The 12,263-nt window shown below is 38.5% G+C and overlaps 1 protein-coding gene across 1 annotated transcript in view; it reads left to right on the forward strand.

Moving 5' to 3' along the window:
• The first annotated feature begins 229 nt into the window (after positions 1 to 229).
• The window catches only part of IL1RAPL1 (interleukin 1 receptor accessory protein like 1), a 1,306,826-nt gene continuing 1,294,792 nt past the window's right edge, over positions 230 to 12,263 (forward strand). Inside the window, exon 1 of the mRNA XM_074323621.2 lies at positions 230 to 1,146. The gene's annotated coding sequence lies outside the window, so the exon portion shown is untranslated. The remainder of the gene's footprint in view (positions 1,147 to 12,263) is intronic.

The following is a 12,263-nucleotide window of genomic DNA, read 5'->3' on the forward strand; positions in this document are numbered from 1 at the left end:
AACGCAAGACTGGGAGCGTCCACATTTGCCGGTCCACTTTTGCTTGGAAGGACACATTCTCATCATTCGAGGCCTCTCGGGGTCCTATCCAAAAGATTCCCAGGCTACCCTCCTTCCTCTTTAGTCTTCTGAAAACTAAAACTCGCAAAGCGGTGGCATTCTGTGGATTGGCTAGTACTAAAATATCCATTGGGTGGCAGTAACACTATCCTCTTTATGACTTGCAGCAAACCAGAGAATGCATTCAATCAAATGAACCGATCTTGTAGAAACACTGGAATCATTTATGCATTGCAGTTTCTCTTTCTTGTTTTTGCTCCTTCTTCCCTGGGATATTCTGAGTGGATTGTGGCTATTTATCAAGATCTTGTGCTATTCGTGGTTTGCTTGTCGTTTTCGCTCAGGATTAGCATCATTCAAGGCAAACGCAAAGCTGCTTTTCTCCCCCCCTCCCACTCTTTTTTGAAAAATCATTTTTGGGGGCTGCTGAAGAGAGCTAGGACCCAGGAGACACCTTCCCAAACAGCAGGGGTTGTGTGCTTTCACATAGCAGTACTGTACAAGGAAAACCCCGTTGGATCTGTTATTGCGGGATACTTGTGAAATATACATTGGATTCTTTCTTATGGCCGCATCCCGGATCTGGAAATTTTACTTGGGGACTAAGAGGATCTGAAAGGCTACATGATACGGAAGATTTCCAAGCAAGATTCCGATTCTTGTCATAGAGCTCACAGACTTCCTCACTTACTGGCCTTTCTCCTTCCTTCTTTTTTTTTTCTTTAAATTTCTTCCCCCTTTTTCTGCTCTCTCTCAGTCTCTCCTTTTCTATCTGCCTCTTCTTTTTTCCCCCCCGTCTTCCTTTTTTTCCCTGCTCTGCACCTGGATTGTATCTTCACCAAACAATCGGGCACTTTGAGAACTAACTGGAGGCAGTCTTGTAGGAAGAGCTGTATGGAATTATCTGCTTTTATGGTGAACTTGGCATTTGTGAATGGGTATCTTGTTCACGATATTAATTGCTAGCAAAAACAAGAGAAAGAACACAGGAGTACAACGTGGATTTTTCTGAATACGCATTGTGATGACCAGCAATTACCTTACCGACTGATATCCGGAGGAGAATAATTTGGAAGACTGTTGTGGGTAAGGTCATTTTATATATGCAAACCCATCAGTGGCGTGGGCAAACTTGGGCGTTTGTAATGGGAATGGGTGACTTGGATGATTGCTGCATCGCACTGATGGCTGTGATGTGGCCGTTATTGGCACTGAATGGAATAACTGCAGTTGGGTGTGTTGGTGTGTGTGCGTGTGCGTGTGTGTATGTGGGTCTGTATTCTGAGTGTAATTGAAAATAAATCAAAGCATCACTCCCCCCTCCAATTATTTTGATGTGGAAGAGTGTCTTGAATTAATTCTGGGTAGTCACTCTTTTGTTTGGATGCAATATTTGTGGCTCCTGTGTTCTGGAAGAGGTAGCAGCAGTGAAAGGAACACTTACTGAAGAGCCCTATTTAAAACGAAACGAGCTACTCTTTATTCATTAAAAGAAATATGTTTTCAACTCAGTGCAGCATTCTGCTGCATTTCACAGCCGCAATGGGACCAGAGACATCCCACTTGTCAAGTTCTTAAACTTTAAGGTGATAATCATTGTTAATTGTCCTCTAGGTTGTGATTATCAGAGATTATAAGTACCCTGGGCTACTTTTTTTATCCACTGGCTTATCATTCAGAATGAAAAAGTAAAGAAGAGAAAAAGCTGAAAATGATGACCAAAAAAGAAAAAAATAATGCAATATTGTTTTAAATGTTACCATAATGCTCTCTTTCTCAAGTTCAATTACCCCATAATATAATTATTTACTCAATACCCTAAAAAGCTAAAGCTGCGACCCACGTGCAGGGGAGCCGAAGGTCTGGAACCTGAGAGCATCCTTTTATTGCATTGCAGCCAGCTTTGGAAATGCAGGCAATTACACACTTCCCTTAACCTTAAGTTGAGGATGCGTCTTATCTGCTATATCTATTTTACCCTTTCGGTAAAAAGTTAGAGACTACAGCACGAAGGATGCTTGAACATATTCTGCCTCGGAAAAGGGATAAAACAAAATCAATATTGATGACGTGGTTCAGTGCACCGTACTGCAATGCTAAAGTCCCATATTCAGTTCCTATGATGAGAGAATGGAACATTTACATGTGTTATAAATCTCACCCAGCAGATTGATCTGAAGGGAAAGGGAGAAGATATGTGGATATGTAGGAAGATGGATGGAAGTCGTGCATAATCGGTGATTATGTAACTTCATTACATCAGTGAGCTTCAGTCAACGATAGTGAGATGAAATGATTGTATAGAGAGAGGCTCCATCACCCTGTTAACTTTTGAAGGCTTGTAACAGCTAACAGAGGAGGAGGAGAGCAGACAGAGATTAGCTCCAAGGGTCCTGTAAACCCTGATCTCTGTGGCAAATTTAGCATGAGTTTTCTCATAGTGAGTTTCTGAGGGATGGCCAAGCATGTAAGCATTAGGGCTGGACAGGAGCAATTTTAGCCACACCCGTGGAGAGTCGAAATGAGTCCGCAATGTTTCACAAGTGCCCCATTGAGTAATTGGCGCTGATGATCCCAGCCAAGGTCACAGTTCTGTACCCTGTGATTGAAATATGTGACCCCAATTGAGAAGAAAGTCAAATCCACTGAAATGAAGACTGAACAGAATGACTGTTTAGGGTCTTCTCTTGCATTTTTCCTGCTAGAGCTTGATGCAGATTTCAGTCTGGTGGTTCCCTCAATAAAAATGTTTGCCTCCACACTGTGTCAGAAATGAGTGTTTGATACCTTTATCTTTGCCTTGACAACCCGTTTCTGGGCCATGTTAACCCTCTGGGAAAAGAGAAGCAAAACCTTTCAAAGGTAATGATATCTTGCTAAATTGAAAAAAAAAAAAAGGTAATGGATTCATTATTAATACAAATCCCAGAAATCAAGAGCAATCCATTTTCAAGTTTTACTTATTGAATGGCTTAAAAGACATGTTGCAGCCGCCTGTGACTTTTACCGTGAGAAGAGATAAATGTACTATGCTCACTGTACAGAGGAGGGGATACTGCAGAATAAAATGTCACTTTCCCTGATCTTTTATTTAGAGCTGTGATTTTCTTTAAAATAATATACACATCAGATCCTCTTGGCCTTCTATGGTTTCAGGGTGTGTTTTTCCCCTTAATATATTCCCTCAATATGAAACTGCCCAAATCCTAACCCTATTGAATTAAATCATTTTCTCTTCTCACCCAGTTGTGCTATTTCCTATTTCCCTGTACATTTATTTTATGAAAAAGGCCAAATGACTTTTTTTTATCGTAAAGATGAGGTGATTCTTTTGGTTTTTCCTATGGAGTCAGGTACAGGATCGAGACATCCACTAAGTAACTTTGAAAAGATCTGCTCAGCCCAAATCAGAATGGTGGAATGAAATCTTGAGCTCCGATATTTGAGATGACTTTCTTATTTCTGCAGGACATGCCCCAAACATTGATATATTGTGCCAGTGGATTTGGAGGTTTGGTGTTCATATTGTGTAGGAAATTGGATGTGAAGTTAACTCCTGATTCCTTCCTTCAGGGGTCAGGGTAACACTACAGCTGCTTCCATGCTGTTAATCTCCAACTATGTGCAGAAATATAGTCTGCAATGATTTTTCCTGCACTCCTTATTTTAATATTTTATAAATGACTTCCTCAGTTGTTTTCTGACATAAGCCACACATGTGTTACCGAAATGGCATATTCTAGAGGCGTTATAAGCTCAGTAGTGAATGGAAATAATACTAGAAAGGAAAAAAAGTCTCTAAAAAATGACACTGACCGTGAAACATACATACACATGTCATTGCTATCCTTTCACTTGAAGACTGCATGTAGTCACATTAGGAAAGATAGTTTCAATCATTTTAATGGCACTTTATAACCTGTTACTTTCTTTTGGATAAGGATTATGTAACTCAGCCAGATTATGGCATTTTTCTTAAGTATCCTACAAATCAACAATAAAAAGCTTTGCTTAATAAAAAGGCCTTTAAATGTGAAGGCAGTAAATAATTTAAACTATACTATCTATTTCTTTATTGCCATTTTGTCAGTCCAAGTTATATAGTTAGATTAGAAAATATTCAGGGAAATAGAAGAAAAAACTCCCATTTATAAATATAGAAAGAACTAATTTTGTTTCCTGACCAGTTGCTTCAGCGAAGTCAGGAGATTTAGCTGATAAGTAACCACATTATTCCTAAAATTAGAGAAAAATTCAAAAGTATTTTTTCTTATGTTTGCAAGGTATGTGAATAAATCATGTTATTGATAAAATGACAGATAAAACATTTTTAAGAGCAACTGAACTTTTAGGATCAATTTAAAATTTCTATTTCAGAATCTTTTAATCTGTTGTACACTGAGTTTGGGATATACTTTGTTTTACAACTGGTACAATCTTTGGTGTTTGACAAACCTCTTGTTTTTCTAAAGCAGACTATAATATGTGGCAACCAAAACACCCAAGTGTTGATTGATAAGACTTAAAAGTAGCAAGTTTTCGTGTAATGCTCAATTTATAAAGCATAATTATAATGGCATCATTTGGGCAGCTATGGATAAGGCCGTGTCAGCATTTTTCTTATTAAATTCCAATCCTGTTTCCATTAGTAGTATCAGGAATCTCAAAGAGAAAGGAGCTCAGCTCTGAGACATTCAGGCACTGTAGAATTCAGGGCTGAGTCAGAGGGCCTGAGTTGCACTGCAGGTTCTATTAGTTACTAGCTTTGTGACTTCTGACCCCGCATTTTACCTCTCTGTGTTCAAGATAATTATTTTAAAAGCGCAGAATAGTTACATATTGCACTAAGGAAACAAGATGTGTGTCTAAGTGCTTACCATTGTGCTATGCCTTAGCGATATATAGAATTACTATTATTAAGGGTTCTCCAAAGTGGTATGAATTTAACAGTGCATTTTTTTCTCACGCCCTTATTGTAAATCTTTATAGGCATTCGCTAGTACCAATTACAGTTAGCTGATAGGTAATATTGTTCAGTGAGTAAGCAACACAGACAAATTTAAAGCTTTGGTTGCTAATTTTTACTCAGTAACTCAGTTTTTTCAGCAGTACTCATATGGGATTGTAGTTGTCTTAAGTAACTAAAAGAACAATTGCTTTTGAATAACAATCGAAGAATGGTAAGGAAGGGTTTTGTATGTGAGAATGTTTTAAGCTGATTGCTTTTTTTTTTTTTTTTTTAATGCTCCTGAGTACTTAGGTGTTTCTGTTTTTGGTAACAAGAGTACACAAACAAATGTTCACGAACAAACTTGATGGTACCACTTAAAACGGGTCAATTGACCAAAAAGCTACTCTTGTTTATCACTTTATTAACAAAAGCATAATGGGTTTGAATACTAAGCATAGTAGAGGACATAAGGATATAAAGATAATAGTTCTGTTTTGGAATTTGCTAGTTGCAATAATTGCTAACGTTCTTTAGGGGGAGGCAATCCCCCATGTGTCGGTACTAACACTGCATTTCTTTAATGTTCTTGTATCTTAACATAAACACGTTTACATATATGAAAAGGGCATAGTCAGTGATATGACCTTCCATATATGTTTTTAAGTGACTATATAATCAGGTGAAAAAGTAAGTTTTTATATTTTGGGTAAGGTGGAATTGGGAAGTGGAAAATGAACGCTGTAAATAAAAGTATATGTGGACTTAAAGAACTTTCCTGCTATAGTGCATTCTCCTCTTCCTAACTTCCCCGTGTCTTGCTTTTACCTTAAGAATCCCCAATATTTCTTTGTTTCAGATGAATTTGATCATGCCTGTTTCTGTGACTTCGTTGATGCCTTTAAATAGCAAGCATTTTCTTGGTTTCCTATTTTTTTTTTAAATGCATATTCCTTATGTCTCATGGAAATGCTTTAGATTTGTTCTAGCAGATTTACAAAGGAACATTGTAGGAATGTAGACAGGCTTGTTTATTTGACAAATTCTGCTAATCACCTTACAAATATGCTTTTAATTTTCACCCAGAGAATGCCACCCTAGAGTATCTTACACTGAAGATAGCATTCCATTACAGGCCAACCGCATGGCTCGATGAACATACCCTTCTTGCCTTCTCTGACCACTGGATTACAATGAAACATCCTTAATTGGCATGCTTTTTTGGTTCCCCAGAACTCTAAGACTCCTAAGGCTTTTAGCTTTAGAGAAGGGATGACTGACCGGCCTGGTGTTGCTTTCCTATCAAACGATCTGAAATTGCCAAGCAGTGAACTGTGGATAAAGCAGAGGGAGACAGCAATGCCCTTTAAGATTTTTCTTCTGAAGACCTGCTCTTTCCTGTTTTCATATTAAAACATTAAAAGTCATCTTTTTCATAACAAGCTATTCAAAGGGTGTGTTGTAGTTACTATGTACATACACATAAAATACAATAAATGGCACTAAATGAGCTTTTTTGTTCATCCAAGGGCTACATGTTTTAAGAATGAAAATTTAAGAGTAAAATTAGATTGTTGTTATTTTGTAATACTTCCTAAGTCAGCAAATTGTATGTGGAGTTTGGACTCACCAAAAAAAATGAAATGGACTGGGAATTGTGATCATATAATTATAGACTTCTACTCTTTCAAAATGTTTGTTAATTATGTAGCTTATACTTTATGTGAATTATAATGATAATAAATCACTTGATGAATAATCATAAAATTATTCATTCAGTGGTTTATTTTCTCATGGCCTGATCAACATGAGTTAATTGCTAGGTTCTTACCCTATCAACATTTATATGTATTACAACTGTGACTTAATGTAGTGATCTTCATAATTTTCTGGTATAAATTTCCCCTTTTCAATTAAAAAAATTTGGAAGGCTATTTAATCATAGTTGTACTTTCAGTATCAGTTCATTGAGAAAATGCGTAATAGTAAATTATGAATATAATAATTCTTTTAAAATTAATTCATGTATAGTCATAACAGGGTCTATTCTTATAGCTTTGAAATACATTGCTTATCTACATAGAAAGTGTGATGTATATAGATTCTAGACCCCTTGGAGTAAATCCTGCAGCTTGGTAAATAAAAGGCCTATATGTCTAGAGTCAAAATACTTGCATTTCATTATGCACATGAATCATGTTTATCTTACATAGAAAATGAAAGGCAAGTGCTTCTGGTGGTGAAATATGGATCAAAGGAGTTGGATTTTGGATGGATAGACTTGGAATATTTAATTTACTATGAACACACATTTAAAGTTCTAAGACAGGTAAATTCACATTCAGATTTTCAGATTCAACGATTATAATGTAGATCTGTCTGATATTGCAAAGTAATTGCATTTGGAAAGATAAACATTTTATTGCAGTGAAAATGAAAATGAATTATTATAAATATAGCCAGAGGTGATTACAATGGCCTCATAAAAATCTAGTATAGTTACATACAGTGTAGGAGTAAAGGATGCCCCATTATGTCATTATAGCCAACAAGGACATTTTGGACGAGAGGAGTGAAATTAAATTTCTAAGATCTCACGATTTCATTGGCTCTCCCGTGATGCACAATTCTGGTTTCTTGATATGATACATGCCCTCAGTTGAGTATTTTAGTTATATAGCATTAAGTCTTGGCATAAAATATTTTTTCAATAGTGTGAAGCATAAGAAAAGTAATTGTTCTCGTTGAGGCTAATTTCAGTGCATCTAATCCTTTGGCCACTCAGTCACTTTATTGACTTCGGATCACTCTTATGGTGCCCCCACTCAGAATTTGTGGAATTTATGTTTCTTTTGTGCACACCGTTACCTTCTTGACCTCATTCGATCTCTGGAGACAGTACAGGGAGAGCTGGGAAAATAGATCACTGGTGGGGTTTCCTTGCCTTTTCCGTACTGTCCTCTTTCCCACTAGCTTTGTATCTCCCCTCTGGTAGGGAATGCTCTACTTTGGAGCTCTTCCTTTTGCCTGGCTCTCCTTCATGTCCACTCTGGACATCCCTGGCATTTAGGACCGCCATCATTGTCTCAGTGTTGTGTGCTGCCTTCTTGTTTCCAAAGTCATCCGCCAAGGTGTCTTATCAAATGATCTTTTGGCCACATTTTATCCCACTTTGAGGAGATGGAATTTCAGATTTTATTTCTTCATCAATAGGGTCACTCTGTTTACACAGACAGTCATGAACCAATTTGGGAATAATGAAGACAGTATTATTTTTATCAGGTTTGCCAAGGTAGCACCACACGGTTACTAAGTAAAGGAGATACAGTTGTGTGTGCATGCATGCATGTGTGTATGCGTGTGTGTGTGTGATTTTTGTCAAGACGTTTAACATATGAATCACTGTTAATATGCAAAAGGGAAAAGTTTGGAATAATAGGCTCCTCCCTTTCACATTATAATAGTGACATTTGGAGAAAATATGCCATTAATCCCTCCATCCACCCACCCAGAAAAAATGGCTTCAAGACACTGCATTTTTTATGGTAAGGTGGAGAGGGGGCTTTGGAGGACATGTTTTTATTGGTTGGATCTCGCGGTGCCCTCCAGCCCTACTGGGCAGGCAGCTGCCTAAGTTACCTGTTTGAAGAAATGACACTGGCTATGAACACTATGATATTCCCAGCCTCTCTGCCAACTTTATTTCGGAAGGAACACAGAGAGGGGAGCTAAACACAGCAGTAAAGATGGAAAACTGAGAGACGTAGAATGGTATCAAGTATTTTGTGTACAGAAAGCTTCATGTGGCCAAGGGAGAAAATTTGAATGTAACAAATGAATCTGGTGGCTCAGTGCTTGGCTTTTGAATACCCCTGTTAAAAGCCCCTAATTGTTCTCACCATGACAGAACTCCTGAATGGCACTCAAGAGGCTCCCAGCTACATAGTGTGCAGAGTAAATGCATTCAAGGGGTCTCTAGGGGTTGTGGACTCTGCTGTTTTCCCTTGTCGGGGTTCTCCTCCAGGGCCCATAATAACACAGTCACAGAGCAAGCTCCTCATGTCAGCGGGTGTGCTCATCGCAAGGAATGAGCAGCTTCACTTAGTTCTAGGAAGCCAGTGCCTGTCTGTTTTGTATTTCCAGCGCCCAGCGTTGTGCGTGGCATAGAGTAGGCCAGCAGCACATCACCTTTACATGAATGGATGCTTAAGCATTTAGTGACAGCAGATCCGTTTTTGATCAATGTTCTCCCAAATCTATGCTGCCATGTAAACTGAGACAAAAACTGCTGATTTAGGAAAGTAAAAAAGGAAAATGGAGTAATAAAGGAGAGAGGATTAATATTAGGTAATTTGTAACCTACAAATAGACTGAGGGAGAAGCAATGGCTGGCCCTTTCTCATTCCCTCCCTCCCTTATTTCTTTCCTTCCAGTGGCTTCTTCCTTCCCATCTCCCTTCCTTCTACTCCTACCATAGATACCTGAGTGTCTTCAGTGTGCAGGGTGCTATAAGTGGGCCTGTAAGGAATATAGAAATGAGTGGTGTTAAACCGTGTTTCCCCGAAAATAACACCTAGCCAGACCATCAGCTCTAATGCGTCTTTTGGAGCAAAAATTAATATAAGATTGGGTCTTATATAATATAATGTAATATAAGACCGGGTCTTATATAATATAACATAATATAAGACCCAGTTTTATGTTACAGCAAAATAAGACCGGGTCTTATATTAGTTTTTGCTCCAAAAGACGCATTAGCGCTGATGGTCCGGCTGGGTCTTATTTTCGGGGAAATAGGGTATGTCTAAGACCAAAGATGGTTAGTCAGGGATAGGGGTGATAAAAACATCATATATAACTATAATTCAAGATAGTCTACTATGTGTATTTCTAAGAAAGATGTCGAGGATGGTACAGTGTCAGGAAAGGGTCAGAACACATGCACCTGGAGGTATTAGGAGAACGTTGTTAATGGAGTTGAGGTTTAGGTTAGACTTGGAAGGGTTTCACATTGGTGTGGAGAAGATATAACATTCCAGGTAGAGGGGAGATCAAGAAAAAAGATATTGTAAGCAGGAGCAGAGGGAGCGTGCTTAGGGAAGAGTTGATGTTCTCCTTTCCCCAGAGAATGGGGTATGGAATGCAGAATATAAGAAGATAAGGCCGAAGCCCCCAAGTCCCCAGGTCAGGAAGGCAGGAACCAATGAAATGGGGTTTCATGAGCATGAGAAAAATGGAACATTTTATGACCTACTCAGGTTTATACTTTAGGAAGAAGAGGAATAAATTAAGAGTTTGTACCTTTGATTCCCAGTTTTCTGAATTTCCCAAGGACTCCTGAATTCCATCTTCTTTCCAAATTTCTTCATGTTGAACCTCTGCTCTCAAACAGTCATCATGGGCTCTCTTCATTTCCTTTCTTCTTTCCTCCTTTATGAGACTGAACCACTGTTACTGGTGCTAGATAAATACAGATGCCAAAGGTTAAAATTAACTATTTTTTTTAAAGCATATGACAACATTCTATAGTGGAACGTATCCATTCCAACTATCTTTGCTTGGTTAAGAAGTTGCTACTCGCTGTAGCAAAACTGCTGTGGTTTAAATGTAACTCTTCAATGAGAATGTTTAAAGTTTCTTTCTTTATAGTGATAGCAACAGCAAAATGATCCAAAGCAACAATTCATTTGGAAGGAAGTTGGAGAATGCAGCTAGAGAGAAAAAGAAAAAGGAAAGGGTTTTATATAATGTAATGGCAAGGTGGAAATATAAATTCCAAAATAGTTTGGTATTAAGATCATATGGAAAAGGAATAATGCTTTAGAGTATAATATACATTCAATAATAAGAAAATAAGATTTATTCCTAGCAAGTGTGAACTCTTCTGTTAACTACAAGTAATTATAATAATTTTGAATTGTAGATGGAAATCACAAAGTGAGCCTAAAAAAAAAAAAAAGCTAATTTTAGCTGAGTTTAAATTCTTTCCTTTATCAAATACTTTATCTACACTTCTAATAAGTAGAAGAAACGAAACTGGCAAAGATTGTTTTGTTTTTTTTTTATAATATCTGATCACTCCATATGGGAAATTCTAGTAAGTTGGGAAATGGCCAAACATGGAAGATAAAATGAAATGGAATGCAATTGATTTAGGCACAAAGTAAATATTACATGTATGACCATTAGGATTCGGCTAAAAGACGAAGTAACATAAGCCTAGTTCTTGTCAAAACTCCCCCCTTTAGCCCTGAGGATTCTGATTCCGTGGTGTAATGGACCATAGAAATTTGTACATTAAAAGTGTGCAGTCATTGGGAGCCCCGAGGTGTGTCTTGGGAGGGCTTCAGCAGAACCCTCTGTCTCTGTCAGTATTCCCTTCCCCTTCCTACCATAATTTATTATGGGTATTGGATGCTTTCTCAACATTCTCTAAAGTGCCCTACCAACTCGGCTAAGACCCTGTTATGCTGAAATTCTGGTGCTGCCACAATAATCAGGGGATAATTGTGCAGCAGGTGTGGCTTACACTGGCCCTTGGTAACCACTATCCTTTGATCCCATTAAATTGTTCGAATCACTCCTTCCATTTGGCATTTTAATAAACTCCTTCGTGAATGAATAACAAATAGTATTTGAGGGCCCTGTCTGTTGTAAGTGTTGTGCTAAATATGGGCTGAAGATGCAAAATACAGTTCTTGCCATCAAAAGCTTATGGGCTGGGCTGGCCTGGTGGCTCAGGCAGTTAGAGTTCCATCCTCCTAACTCCGAAGGCTGCCGGTTCAATTCCCACATGGGCCAGTGGGCTCTCAACCACAAGGTTGCCAGTTCAACTCCTCGAGTCCCGCAAGGGATGGTGGGCTCCGCCCCCTGCAACTAAGATTGAGCATGGCACCTTGAGCTGAGCTGCTGAGCTCCTGGATGGCTCAGTTGGTTGGAGCGCATCCTCTCAACCACAAGGTTGCCAGTTCAATTCCTGAGTCCCACAAGGGATGGTGGACTGTGCCCCCGGCAACTAGAAAACGGCAACTGGACCTGGAGCTGAGCTGTGCCCTCCACAACTAAGACTGAAAGGACAACAACTTGACTTGGAAAAAAGTCCTGGAAGTACACACTGTTCCCGAATAAAGTCCTGTTCCCTTCCCCAATAAAATTAAAAAAAAAAAAAAGTCAGCCTTATTTAAAAAAAAAAAAGCTTATGGGCTAGTGGGGAAGACAGATGTGTTTTATTGGGATCCCTGGAAACAGAAGGTTT

Source organism: Rhinolophus sinicus, chromosome 18 (assembly GCF_057876585.1).
Source record: "Rhinolophus sinicus isolate RSI-liver-muscle chromosome 18, RSI-T2T, whole genome shotgun sequence".
Classification (NCBI taxonomy): domain Eukaryota; kingdom Metazoa; phylum Chordata; class Mammalia; order Chiroptera; family Rhinolophidae; genus Rhinolophus; species Rhinolophus sinicus.